A 15932-nucleotide genomic window follows, 5' to 3' on the forward strand; every position below is an offset into this window, starting at 1 on the left:
TGTTTGCCGCAGTTCCTCTAGCTTTCTCCCTAGAAAATACGAATGCGTAGAGCTGGTGGTCCATGTGGAAACAATTAGTGTTTCCAAGAACAAAATTAAATGTTCCCTGATAAAAAACATTCAAAACAATAAAGTCCATGGATAATATCCAGAAAATACAAACACAGTGGCTGTAGCAATATCTGGGATTGATTTAGCCAAAACACAACCGGATATTTCCGGTTTCATCCAGTCATATCCAGACAAACTGGTGTGGAATTCGTATGCAATGGACTGAGAAAATCACAGTAAAAATGGTTTTGGAGAAAAGCAAAGTCTTTACGTTAGGCAAGTGCATAAAATGTCATCGATACAAACAGAAATATCATATTTGTTTGCCGCAGTTCCTCTAGCTTCTCAAATGAAAATACGAATGAGTAGAGCTGGTGTATTGATGTGGAACCAATTACTGTATCCAAGCTCAAAATTAAATGTTCCCAGATAAAAAACATTCAAAAGAATAAAGTCCATTGATAATATCCAGAAAACACAAACACAGTGGCTGTAGCAATATCTGGGATTGAGTTAGCCAAAACACAACCGGATATTTCCGGTTTCATCCAGTCATATCTGGACAAACTGGTGTGGAATTCGTATGGAATGGACCATGAAAGTTACAGTAAAAATGGTTTTGGAGAAAAGCAAAGTCTTTTCGTTAGGCAAGTGCATAAAATGTCAACCATACAAAAAGAAATATCATGTTTGGTTGCTGCAGTTCCTCTAGCTTTCTCCGTAGAAAATACGAAAGTGTAGATCTGGTGTTCCCATGATGAACCAATTAGTGTTTCTAAGGTACAAAATTAAATATTCCCTGATAAAATCATTCAAAAAATAAGTTCCTCTATAATATGTAGAAAACACAAACACAGAGGCTTTCATAGTATTTCGGATTGAGTTAGCCAAAACACAACCGCATATTTCTGGTTTCATCCAGTCATATCTGGAGAAAATGGTGTGGAATTCGTATGCAATGGACTGAGAAAATCACAGTAAAAATGATTTTGGAGAAAAGCAAAGTCTTTACGTTAGGCAAGTGCATAAAATGTCATCTATACAAACAGAAATATCATGTTTGTTTGCCACAGTTCCTCTAGCTTTCTCCCTAGAAAATACGAATGTGTAGAGCTGGTGTATCGATGTGGAACCAATTACTGTATCCAAGCTCAAAATAAAATGTTCCCTGATAAAAAACAATAAAGTCCGTTGATAATATTCAGGAAACGCAAACACAGAGGCTGTAGCAATAACTGGGTTTGAGTTAGCAAAAACAGAACCGGATATTTCTGGTTTCATACAGTCATATCCGGAAAAACTGGTGTGGAATTCATATGCAATGAACCGAGAAAATCACAGTAAAAATGGTTTTGAGAAAAGGAAAATCATTTCGTTAGGCACGTGCATAAAATGTCATCTAGACAAACAGAAATATCATGCTTGTTTGCCGCAGTTACTCTAGCTTTCTCAAATGAAAATACAAATGTGTAGAGCTGGTGTCTCCATGTGGAACCAATTACTGTATCCAAGCTCAAAATAAAATGTTAAAATATAAAAAAAACATTCAAAACAATAAAGTCAGTTGATAATATCCAGAAACACAAACACAGAGGCTGTAGCAATATCTGGGATAGAGTTAGCCAAAACGCAACCGGATATTTCCGATTTCATCCAGTCATATCCGGACAAACTGGTGTGGAATTCGTATGCAATGGAAAGAAAAAATCACAGTACAAATAGTTTTGGAGAAAAGCGAAGTCTTTTCATTAGGCAAGTGCATAAAATGTCATCTAGACAAACAGAAATATCATGTTTGTTTGCCGCAGTTCCTCTAGCTTTCTCCCTAGAAAATACGAATGTGTAGAGCTGGAGTCCCCATGATGAACCAATTAGTGTTTCCCAGCACAAACTTAAATGTTTCCTGAAAAAAAAAACATTCAAAAAAATGAAGTCCGTGGATAATATCGGGAATACACAAACACAGAGGCTGTAGCAATATTTCGGATTCAGTTAGCGAAAACATAACCAGATATTTCTGGTTTCATCCAGTCACATCCAGACAAACTAGTGTGAAATTCGTATGCAATGGACGGAAAAAATCACAGTAAAAATGGTTTTGGAGAAAAGCAAACTCTTTTCATTAGGAACGTAGATAAAATATCATCGATACATACAGATATATCATGTTTGTTTGCCACAGTTCCTCTAGCATTCTCCCTAGAAAATCGAATATGTAGAGCTGGTGTTTCCATGTGGAACCAATTACTGTATCCAAGCTCAAAATAAAATATTCCCGGATAAAAAATACTCAAAACAATAAAGTCCATTGATAATTTTCAGCAAGCACAAACACAGATGCTGTAGCAATATCTGGGATTCAGTTAGCCAAAACAAACTGGATATATCGTTTTTCATCCAGTCATATCCGGACAGACAAACTGGTGTGGAATTCGTATGCAATGGAAAGAAAAAATCACAGTACAAATAGTTTTGGAGAAACGCGAAGTCTTTTCGTTAGTCAAGTGCATAAAATGTCATCTAGACAAACAGAAATATCATGCTTGTTTGTCGCAGTTCCTCTAGCTTTCTCCCTAAAAAATACGAATGTGTAGAGCTGGTGTCACTATGTGGAACCAATTACTGTATCCAAGATCAAAATAAAATGTTCCCCGAAAAAAAACATTCAAAAAAATAAGTCCCTCGATAATATCCAGAAAACACAAACACAGAGGCTTTCACAATATTCGGATTGAGTTAGCCAAAAGACAACCGAATATTTCTGGTTTCATCCAGTTATCCCAACAAAGTGTTGTTGTATTTGTATGCAATGGACCCTGAAATTCACAGTAAAAATGATTTTGGAAAAAATCAAAGTCTTTTCTTTAGGCAAATAGATAAAATATCATCGATACAAACAGAAATATCATGTTTGTTTGCCACAGTTCCTCTGGCTTTCTCCCTAGAAATTATGAATTTTTAGAGCTCGTGTCTCCATTTGGAACCAATTAGTGTTTCCAAGCAAAAAATTAAATGTTCCCTGATAAAAAACATTCACAACAATAAAGTCCATGGATAATATCCGGAAAACACAAACACAGAGACTGTAGCAATATCTGAGATTGAGTTAGCTAAAACAAAACCGGATATTTCTGGTTTCATCCAGTCATATCCGGACAAAGTGGTGTGGAATTCATATGCAATGGACCGAGAAAATCACAGTAAATATGGTTATGGAGAAAAGCAAAGTCTTTTTGTTAGGCAAGTGCATAAAATGTCATCTATACAAACAGAAATATCAAGTTTGTTTGCCACAGTTCCTCTAGCTTTCTCCGTAGAAAATACGAAAGTGTAGAGCTGGTGTCTCCATGTGGAACCAATTAGTGTTTCCTAGAAGAAAATGAAATATTCCCTGATAAAAAAATTCAAAACAACAAAGTCCGTGCCTAATATCAGGAATAGACAAACACAGAGGCTGTAGCAATATTTTGGATTGAGTTAGCCAAAATATAACCGGATATTCCGGTTTCATCCAGTCATATCCGGACAAAGTGGTGTGGAATTTGTATGCAGTGGACTGAGAAAATCATACTCAAAATGGTTTTGGAGAAAAGCAAAGTCTTTTCGTTAGGCAAGTGCATAAAATGTCATCTAGACAAACAGAATTATCATGTTTGTTTCCCGCAGTTCCTCTAGCTTTCTCCCCAGAAAATGCGAATGTGTAGAGCAGGTGTCCCCATGATCAACCAATTAGTGTTTCTATGGTACAAAATTAAATGTTCCCTGATAAAAACATTCAAAACAATAAAGTCCATCGATAATATCCAGAAAACACAAACACAGAGGCTTTCACAATATTTCAGATTGAGTTAGCCAAAACACAACCGGGTATTTCTGGTTTCATCCAGTAACATCCGGATAAAGTGGTGTGGAATTCGTATGCAATGGACCGAGAAAATCACAGAAAAAATGGTTTTGGAGAACAGCAAAGTCTTTTCTTTAGGCAAATAGATAAAGTATCATCGATACAAACAGAAATATCATGTTTGTTTGCCGCAGTTCCTCTAGCTATCTCCCTAGAAATTACGAAATTTTAGAGCTCGTGTCTCCATTTGGAACCAATTAGTGTTTCCAAGTAAAAAATTAAATATTCCCTGATAAAAAACATTCACAACAATAAAGTCCATGGATAATATCCGGAAAACACAAACATAGAGACTGTAGCAATATCTGAGATTGAGTTAGACAAAACAAAACCAGATATTTCTGGTTTCATCCAGTCATATCCGCACAAAGTGGTGTGGAATTCGTATGCAATGGACCAAGAAAATCACAAAAAAATGGTTTTGGAGAAAAGCAAAGTCTTTTATTAGGCAAGTGCATAAAATGTCATCTATACAAACAGAAACATCATGTTTGTTTGCCGCAGTTTCTCTAGCTTTCTTCCTAGAAAATCGAATATGTAGAGCTGGTGTCCCTATGATGAACCAATTCGTGTTTCAACGGTACAAAATTAAATGTTCCATGATAAAAACATTCAAAACAATAAAGTCCATTGATAATATCCGGAAAACACAAACACAGAGGCTTTCACAATATTTCGGATTGAGTTAGCCAAAACACAACCGGATATTTCTGGTTTCATCCAGTCATATCTGGACAAAGTGGTGTGGAAATCATATGCAATGGAATGAGAATATCACAGTCAAAATGGTTTTGTAGAAAAGCAAAGTCTTTTCGTTAGGCACGTGCATAAAATGTCATCTAGACAAACAGAAATATCATGTTTGTTTGCCTCAGTTCCTGTAGCTATCTCCCTAGAAATTACGAATGTGTAGAGCAGGTGTCTCCATGTGAAACTTATTAGTGTTTCCATGCACAAAATTAAATGTTCCCCGATAGAAACATTGAAAACAAGAAAGTTCATGGATAATATCAAGAAAACACTAACACAGAGACTGTAGCAATATCTGAGATTGAGTAGCCAAAACAAAACCAGATATTTCTGGCTTCATCCAATCATGTCTGGACAAAGTAGTGTGGAATTCGTATGAAATGGTCCGAGAAACTCACAGTACAAATCGTTTTGGCGAAAAGCAAAGTCTTTTCATTAAGCAAGTGCATTAAATATCATCTACACAAACAGAAATATCATGTTTGTTTGCCACTGTTCTTCTAGCTTTCTCCCCAGAAAATACGAATGTGTAGAGCTGGTGTCCCTATGATGAACCAATTAGTATTTCTACGGTACACAATTAAATGTTCCCTGATAAAAACATTCAAAACAAGAAATTCCATCGATAATATCCGGAAAACACAAACACAGAGGCTTTCACAATATTTCGGATTGAGTTAGCCAAAACACAACCGGATATTTCTGGTTTCATCCAGTCATATCCAGACAAAGTGGTTTGGAATTCGTATGCAATGGACTGAGAAAATCACAGTACAAATGGTTTTGGAGAAAAGCAAAGTCTTTTTATTAGGAAAGTGCATAAAATGTCATCTCTACAAATAGAAATATCATGTTTTTCTGCGGCAGTTCCTCTAGCTTTCTCCGTAGAAAATACAAATATGTAGAGCTGGTGTGTCCATGTGGAATCAATTAATGTTTCCAAGCACAAAATGAAATATTCCCTGATAAAAAAAATTCAAAACAATAAATTCCGTGGATAATATCAGGAATTCACAAACACAGAAGCTGTAGGAATATTTCGGTTTGAGTTAGCCAAAACACAACTGGATATTTCCGGTTTCATCCAGTCATATACGGACAAAGTGGTGTGGAATTCGTATGCAGTGGACCGAGAAAATCACAGTAAAAATGGTTTTGGAGAACAGCAAAGTCTTTTCTTTAGGCAAGTGCATAAAATGTCATCGATACCAACAGAAATATCATGTTTGTTTGCCGCAGTTCCTCTAGCTATCTCCCTAGAAATTACGAATTTGTAGAGCTGGTGTCTCCCTGTGGAACCAATTAGTGTTTCCAAGCAAAAAATTAAATGTTCCCTGATAAAAAACATTCACAACAATAAAGTCCATGGATAATATCCGGAAAACACAAACACAGAGGCTGTAGCAGTATCTGAGATTGAGTTAGCCAAAACAAAACCGGATATTTCTGGTTTCATCCAATCATATCCGGAGAAATGGTGTGGAATTCGTATGCAATGGACCGAGAAAATCACAGTAAAAATGGTTTTGGAGAAAAGCAAAGTCTTTTCATTAGGCAAGTGCATTAATTATCATCTACACATACATAAATATCATGTTTGCCACAGTTCTTCTAGCTTTCTCCCCAGAATTTACGAACGTGTAGAGCTGGTGTCCCTATGATGAACCAATTAGTATTTCTACGGTACAAAATTAAATGTTCCCTGATAAACACATTCAAAACAAGAAAGTCCATCAATAATATCCGGAAAACACAAACACAGAGGCTTTCACAATATTTCGGATTGAGTTAGCCAAAACACAACCAGATATTTCTGGTTTCATCTGGTCATATCCAGACAAAGTGGTTTGGAATTCGTATGCAATGAACCGAAAAAATCAGAGTACAAATAGTTTTGGAGAAAAGCAAAATTTTTCGTTAGGAAAGTGCATAAAATGTCATCTAGACAAACAAAGTGGTCTCCATGTGGAACCAATTAGTGTTTCCTAGAAGAAAATGAAATATTCCTTGATAAAAAAATTCAAAACAACAAAGTCCGTGGATAATATCAGGAATAGACAAACACAGAGGCTGTAGCAATATTTCGGATTTAGTTAGCCAAAACATAACCGGATATTTCCGGTTTCATCCAGTCATATCCGGACAAATTGGTGTGGAATTCGTATGCAGTGGACTGAGAAAATCATAGTCAAAATGGTTTCGGAGAAAAGCGAAGTCTTTTTGTTAGGCAAGTGCATAAAATGTCATCTAGACAAACAGAATTATCATGTTTGTTTCCCGCAGTTCCTCTAGCTTTATCCCCAGAAAATGCGAATGTGTAGAGCAGGTGTCCCCATGATGAACCAATTAGTGTTTCTACGGTACAAAATTAAATGTTCCCTGATAAAAACATTCAAAAGAATAAAGTCCATCGATAATATACAGAAAACACAAACACTGAGGCTTTCACAATATTTTGGATTGAGTTAGCCAAAACACAACCGGATATTTCTGGTTTCATCCAGTCATATCCGGACAAAGTGGTGTGGAATTTGTATGCAAGGGACGGAGAAAATCACAGTACAAATGGTTTTGGAGAAAAGCAAAGTCTTTTCATTAGGCAAGTGCATAAAATGTCATCTATACAAACAGAAATATCATGATTGTTTGCCGCAGTTCCTCTAGCATTCTCCGGAGAAAGTATGATTGTGAAGAGCCTGTGTGTCCATGTGGAACCAATTAGTGTTTCCATGAACAAATTTAAATATTCCCTGAAAAAAAACATTCAAATCAATAAAGTCATTCAAATATAACTAGAAAACACAAACACAGTTGCAGTAGCAATATCTGGGATTCAGTTAGCCAAAACACAACCAGATATTTCTGGTTTCATGCAGTCATATCCAGACAAACTGGTGTGGAATTCGTATGCAATGGACCGTGCAAATCACAGTAAAAATGGTTTTGGAGAAAAGCAAAGTCTTTTCGTTAGGCAAGTGCATAAAATGTTATCTAGAGAAACAGAAAACATGAATGTGTAGAGCTGGGGTCTCCATGTGGATCCAATTACTCTATCCATTTCAAAATAAAATGTTCCCCGATAAAAAAACATTTAAAACAATAAAGTCCATTGATAATATCCAGAAAACACAAACACAGAGGCTGTAGCAATATCTTTGATTTTGATAGCCAAAACAAGAACGGATATTTCCACTTTCATCTAGTCATATCCGGACAAACTGGTGTGGAATTGCTATGCAGTGGACGGAGAAAATCACAGTAAAAATGGTTTTGGAGAAAAGCAAAGTCTTTTCGTTAGGCAAGTGCATAAAATGTCATCTATACAAACAGAAATATCATGTTTGTTTGCCGCCGTTCCTCTAGCTTTCTTCCTAGAAAATACGAATGTGTAGAGCTGGTGTCCCCATGATGAACCATTAGTGCTTCAAGAGTACAAAATGAAATGTTCCCTGATAAAAACATTCAAAACAATAAAGTCCATCGATAATATCCAGAAAACACAAACACAGAGGCTTTCAGAATATTTCAGATTGAGTTAGAAAAAGCACAACCGGATATTTCCGGTTTCATCCAGTCATATCCAACAAACTCCTGTGGGATTCCTAGGCAATGGACCGAAAAAATCACAGTTCAAATGGTTTTGGAGAAAAGCAAAGTCTTTTTGTTCGGTAAGTGCATAAAATGTCATCGATACAAACAGAAATATCATGTTTGTTTGCCGAAGTTCCTCTAGCTTTCTCCCTAGAAAATACGAATGTGTAGAGCTGGTGTCCCCATGATGAACCATTAGTGCTTCAATGGTACAAATTGAAATGTTCCCTGATAAAAACATTGAAAACTATAAAGTCCATAGATAATATCCAGAAAACACAAACACAGAGGCTTTCACAATATTTCGGATTGAGTTAGCGAAAACACAACCGGATATTTCTGGTTTCGTCCAGTCATATCCGGACAAACTGGTGTGGAATTCGTATGCAATGGTCTGAGAGAATCAGAGTAAAAATGGTTTTGGAGAAAAGAAAAGTCATTTCGTTAGGCAAGTGCATAACATATCATAGATACATACAGAAGTATCATGTTTTTTTGTTGCTGTTTCTCTAGCTTTCTCACCAGAAAATGCGAATTTGTAGAGCTGGTGTCTCCATGTGGAACCAATTAGTGTTTCCAAGCACAAAATTCAATGTTCCCTGATAAAAATTTTTCAAAATAAAAAAGTCCGTTGATAATATCCAGAAAACACACACAGAGAGGCTGCAGTAATATCTGGAATTGAGTTAGCCAAAAAGAAAACGGATATTTCCGGTATCATCCAGTCATATCCGGACAAACTGGTGTGGAATTCGTATGCAATGGACTGAGAAAATCACAGTAAAAATGGTTTTGGAGAAAAGCAAAGTCTTTTCGTTAGGCAAGTGCATAAAATGTCATCGATACAAACAGAAATATCATGTTTGTTTGTTTCAGTTCCAATAGCTCTCTCCCTAGAAAATACGAATGTGTAGAGATGGTTTTTCCTTGTGGAACCAATTAATGTTTCCAAAAATGAAATTAAGTGTTCCCTGATAAAAAAAATTCAAAGCAATGAAGTCCGTGGATAATATCTGGTATACACAAACACAGAGGCTTTAGCAATATCTGGGATTGGGTTAGCCAAACCAAAACCCGATATTTCCGGTTTCATCCAGTCATATCTGGACATGGTGTGGAATTCGAATGCAATGGACTGAGAAAATCACAGTAAAAATAGTTTCGGGAAAAGCAGAGTCTTTTCGTTAGTCAAGTGCAGAAAATGTCATCTACACAAACATAAATATCATGTTTGTTTGCCACAGTTCCTCTAGCTTTCTCCGTAGAAAATACGAATGTGTAGAGCTGGTGTCTCCATGTGGAACCAATTAGTGTTTCCAAGAACAAATTAAATGTTCCCTGATAAAAAACATTCAAAACAATAAAGTCCATTGATAATATCTAGAAAACACAAACACAGAATAAAACACAGTATTTCGGATTGAGTGAGCAAAAACAAAACTGGTTATTTCCGGTTTTCGTCTAGTCATATCTGTACAAATGCGTGGAATACGTATGCAATGGACCGAGAAAATCACAGAAAAATGCTTTTGGAGAAAATAAAGTCTTTTCGTTAGGCAAGTGCATAAAATGTCATCTATACAAACAGAAATATCATGTTTGTTTGTGTAGTTCCTCTAGCTTTCTCCCTAGAAAATACGAAAGTGTAGAGATGGTGTCTCAATGTGGAACCAATTAGTGTTTCCAAGCACAAAATAAATGTTCCCTGATAAAAAACATTCAAAACAATAAAGTCAATCAATAATATCAGGAATATACAAACACAGAGTCTTTAGCAATATCTTGGATTGAGTTAGCCAGAAAAAAAATGGATATTTCCGGTGTCATCGAGTCATATCCGGACAAAGTGGTGTGGAATTGGAATGCATTGGACCTAGAAAATCACAGTAAAAATGGTTTTGGAGAAAAGCAAAGTCTTTTCGTTAGGCAAGTGCATAAAATGTCCTCGATACAAACAGAAATATCATGTTTGTTTGTCACAGATCCTCTAGCTTTCTCAATAGAAAATACGAATGTTTAGAGCTGGTGTCCCCATGATTAAGCAATTAGTGTTTCTACGGTACAAAATGAAATATTCCCTGATAAAAATTTCAAAAAAATAAACTCCATCGATAATATCCAGAAAACACACACAAGAAACTTTCAAAATTATTCGCATTGAGTTAGCCAAAACACAACCGGATATTTCCCCTATCATCCAGTCATATCTGGACAAAGCAGTGTGGAATTCGTATGCAATGGACAGAGAAAATCACAGAAAAATGCTTTTGGAGAAAAGCAAAGACTTTTCGTTAGGCAAGTGCATAAAATATCATCTATACAAACAGAAATATCATGTTTGTTTGCCGCAGTTCCTCTAGCTTTCTCCCTAGAAAATACGAATGTGTAGAGCTGGTGTCTCCATGTGGAACCAATTAGTGTTTCTATGGTACAAAATTGAATATTCCCTGTTAAAACATTAAAACAATGAAGTCCATCATAATATCCAGAAACACAAACACAGAGGCTTTCACAGTATTTCGGATTGAGTTAGCCAAAACACAACCAGATATTTCTGTTTTCATCCAGTCATATCCGGACAAAGTGGTGTGGAATTCATATGCAATGGACTGAGAAAATCACAGTGAATATGGTTTTGGAGAAAAGAAAAGTCTTTTCGTTAGGCAAGTGCATAAAATGTCATCCAGACAAACAGAAATATCATGTTTGTTTGCCGCAATTCCTCTCTCATTCTCCATAGAAAATACGAATGTGTAGAGCTGTTGTCTCCATGTGGAACCAATTAGTGTTTTCAAGTACAAAATTAAATGTTCCCCGAAGAAAAACATTGAAAAAAATAAAGTCCGTGGATAATATCAGGTATACACAAACACAGAGGCTGTAGCAATCCCTGGGATTGAGTTAGCCAAACCAAAACAGGGTATTTCTGATTTCAACCAGTCATATCCGGACAAACTGGTGTTGAATTCGTAAGCAGTAGACCGAGAAAGTCACAGTAAATATGGTTTAGGAGAAAAGCAATGTCTTTTAGTTGGGCAACTACATAAAATGTCATCTATACAAACAGAAATATCATGTTTGTTTGCCGCAGTTCCTCTAGCTTTCTCCCTAGAAAATACGAATGTGTAGAGCTGGTGTCTCTATGTGGAACGAGTTACTGAATCCAAGCTCAAAATAAAATGTTCCCCTATAAAAACATTCCAAAAAATAAAGTCTGTGGATAATATCCAGAAAACACAAACACAGAGGCTGTGGCAATCTGGGATTGAGTTAGCCAAAACAAAACAGGGTATTTCTGGTTTCATCCAGTCATATGCGGACAAAGTGGTGTGGAATTCGTACGCATTGGACCGAGAAAATCACAGTAAAAATGGTTTTGGAGAAAAGCAAAGGCTTTTCGTTAGGCAAGTGCATAAAATGTCATGTATACAAACAGCAATATCACGTTTGTTTGCCGCAGTTCCTCTCGCATTCTCCCTAGAAAATACGAATGTGTAGAGCTTGTGTAACCCATGATGAACCAATTACTTTTTCCAAGCAAAAAATTAAATGTTCCCTGATAAAAACATTAAAAAAAATAAAGTCCATGGATAATATCAGGAATACAGAAACACAGAGGCTGTAGCAGTATTTTGGTTTGAGTTAGCCATAACACAACCAGATATTTCTGGTTTCATCCCGTCATACCCGGACAAAGTGATGTGGAATTCGTATGCAATGGACCGAGAAAATCACAGTACAAATGGTTTTGGAGAAAAGCAAAGTCTTTTCGTTAGGCAAGTACATAAAATGTCATCTATACAAACAGAAATATCATGTTTATTTGCCGCAGTTCCTCTAGCTTTCTCCCTAGAAAATACGAATGTGTACAGCTGGTGTCTCCTTCTGGAAACAATTAGTGTTTCATAGCACAAAATTAAATGTTCCCAGATAATAAAATTCAAAACAATAAAGTCTGTGGATGATATCAGGAATACACAAACACAGAGGCGGTAACAATATGTGGGATTGAGTTAGCCAAAATACAACCTGATATTTCCGGTTTCATGCAGTCATATTCAGACAAAGTGGTGTGGAATTCGTATGCAATGGACTGAGAAAGTCATAGTAAAAATGGTTTTGGAGAAAAGCAAAGCCTTTTCGTTAGGCAAGTGCATAAAATGTCATCGATACAAACAGAAATATCATGTTTGTTTCCCGCAGTTCCTAGTTTTCTCCCAAGAAAATACGAATATTTGGAGCTGGTTTCTCCATGTGGAACCAGTTAGTGTTTCCAGGCACAAAATTCAATGTTCCCTGAAAAAAAACTAGAAAAAAATAAAGTGAGTGGATAATAACAGGAATACACAAATACAGAGACTTTCACATTATTTCGGATTGTGTTAGCCAAAACACAACCGGATATTTCCGGTTTCATCCAGTCATATCCACACAAACTTGTGTGGAATTCGTATGCAATGGACCGAGAAAATCACAGTAAAAATGCTTTTGGAGGAAAGCAAAGTCTTTCCGTTAGGCAAGTGCATAAAATGTCATCTATACAAACAGAAATATCATGTTTGTTTGCCACATTTCCTCTAGCTTTCTCCCTAGAAAATACGAATGTGTAGAGCTGGTGTCTCCATGTGGAAACAATTAGTGTATCACAGCACAAAATTAAATGTTCCCTGATAAAAAACAATCAAAAAAATAAAGGCTGTGGATAATATCAGGAATACACAAATACAGAGGCTGTAGCAATATCTGGGATTGAGTTAGCCAACACAAAACCTGGTATTTCCGGTTTCATCCAGTCATATCTGGACAAACTGAAGTGGAATTCGTATGCAATGGACCGAGAAAATCACAGTAAAAATGGTTTTGGAGAAAAGCAAAGTCTTTTCGTTAGGCAAGTGCATAAAATGTCATCTATACAAACAGAAATATCATGTTTGTTTTTCACTGTTCCTCCAGCTTTCTCCCTGGAAAACACAAATGTGTAGAGCTAGTGTTTCTATTAGGACCCACTTAGTGATTCCAAGTACAAATTAAATGTTCCCTGAAAAAAACTTTCCAAACAATAAAGTCCAGGGATAATATCAGGAATACAGAAACACAGAGGCTGTAGAAATATCTGTGATTGAGTTAACCAAAAAAAAACTGGATATTTCAGGTTTCATCCAGTCATATCCGGTAAAGTGGTGTGGAATTCGTATGCAATGGACCAAGAAAATCACAGTAAAAATGGTTTTGGAGAACAGCAAATTCTTTTTGTTAGGCAAGTGCATAAAATGTCATCGATACAAACAGAAATATCATGTTTGTGTGTCGTAGTTTCTCTAGCTTTCTCCCTAGAAAATATGAATGTGCAGAGCTGGTGTCTCTATGTGGAACCAATTAGTGTTTCTAAGCAGAAAATTAAATGTTACCTGAAAGAAAACATTCAAAACATTAAAGTCCGCGGATAATATCCAGAAAATACAAACAGAGAGGCTGTAGCAATATTCACATTGAGTTAGCCAAAACAAAACCGGATATTTCTGGTTTCATCCAGTCATATCCGGACAAAGTGGTATGGAATTCGTATGAAATGGATCGAGGAATTCACAGTATAAATGGTTTTGGAGAAAAGCAAAATCTTTTCGTTAGGCAAGTGCATAAAATGTCATCTAGAGAAACAGAAATATCATGTTTGTTTGCCGCAGTTCCTCTAGCTTTCTCCCTAGAAAATACGAATGTGTAGAGCTGGTGTCTCCATGTGGAACCAATTAGTGTTTCTACGCTACAAAATGAAATGCTCCTTGATAAAAACTTTCAAAACAATAAAGTCCATCGATAATATCCAGAAAACACAAACATAGAGATTTTCACAATATTTCGATTGGTTAGCCAAAACACAACCGGATATTTCTCGTTTCATCCAGTCATATCCGGACAAAGTGGCGAGGAATTCATATGCAATGGACCGAGAAAATCACAGTAAAAATGGTTTTGGAGAAAAGCAAAGTCTTTTCTTTAGGCAAGTGCATAAAATGTCATCTAGACAAACAGAAATATCATGTTTGTTTGCCGCAGGTACTCTAGGTTTCTCCCTAGATAATACGAATGTGTAGAGCTGGTGTCTCCAGGATGAACCAATTAGTGTTTTTACGGTACTAAAATAAACGTTCCCTGATAAAAACATTCAAAACAATAAAGTCCATCGATAATATCCCGAAAACACAAACACAGAGGCTGTAGCAATATTTCAGATTGAGTTAGCCAAAACACAACCGGATATTTCTGGTTTCATCCAGTCATATCCGGACAATGTGGTGTGGAATTCGTATGCAATGGACCGAGAAAATCACCGTAAAAATGGTTTTGGGGAAAAGAAAAGTCTTTTTGTTAGGCAAGTGCATAAAATGTCATCTATACAAACAGAAATATCATGTTTGTTTGCAGCAGTTCCTCTAGCTTTCTCCCTAGAAAATACGAATGTGTAGAGTTGGTGTCCCCATGATGAACCAATTCGTGTTTTAAAGGTACAAAATGAAATGTTCCCTGATAAAAACATTCAAAATAATAAAGTCCGGGGGGCAGAGCCAAGATGGCAGATAGTGAGGACGTGCGCCTTAGCTTGGGAAAATAAAATTTCTTAAAAGTGGAATTACTGTAGCCTCAGGAAAAGACTGAAGAAAAAAACTGCAGAGGAAACGCTTCCAGATCTAGTGGATGTGAAACAGAGGACTTACAGGGAGCCCACCGCATGGAAGACCAACCGAGACGAGCCGAGCGGCGGGAGAGGAGCCAGAGCCACAGAATCTCACCAGCACGGGAACCCGAGGAGGGTAAGACAAAGACCTCAGAAACCCAAGACATTGGGGGAGGGGGGAACAGAGGCCTCTCCCTTCACTCACCAAGCAAAACAAAGAGCACTGCGATTTTACATATGTAAAGCGCAACCAAACTCAGTAACTTTAGCGAAACTGGAGAACACTTTGAGGGCTGCATAAACTCTTTGTGTGGTCCCAGGGGTAGATCAAACAAATACTCACAGAGGCCAGATTTCAACTACCCTCAACTCCACTCCCAACTGAGTCAAAAAAAAGAGAGAGAGAGAGAGAGAGAGAGAGAGAGCGAGCCAGCAAGGAGCAAGTGAGTGAGCAATCTGGGAGAGTCACTCTTTACACAGCCTTAAACCTAAAAAATCAAGCATAGCTCTCTGGCCACACCCATCACAGCCCCTAAGGATTCAACAAAGCAGACAGCTCACTTACAGGCATAGTATAACGAGAAAAAAAAACACCACAGGAAAAAGAAAAAAAAAACACCATAAATTATCACCAACATGCCAAACAACAAACATAGAAGCCGAGATAACAACAGCAAGGAAGACACTATGATGCCCCCAAGCGAACAAGACACGCCAATGCAAGATTATGAAGATGAAGAGATAGAGGAAATGCAAGAAGCAGATCTCAAAAAAATGATAAGAACATTAAGAAGTTCTCAAAAACAATTTCTTGAACTACAGAAATCCTTAATGGACAAGATAGAAAATCTCTCCCGTGAAAATGAAATATTAAGGAGGAATCAAAATGAAATGAAACAACTAGTAGAACAGGAAACTGAGATAGTGACCAAAAACCACAATGAAATGAAGAACGCAATAGAT

Source organism: Lepus europaeus, unplaced genomic scaffold, assembly GCF_033115175.1.
Source record: "Lepus europaeus isolate LE1 unplaced genomic scaffold, mLepTim1.pri SCAFFOLD_30, whole genome shotgun sequence".
Taxonomy (NCBI): domain Eukaryota; kingdom Metazoa; phylum Chordata; class Mammalia; order Lagomorpha; family Leporidae; genus Lepus; species Lepus europaeus.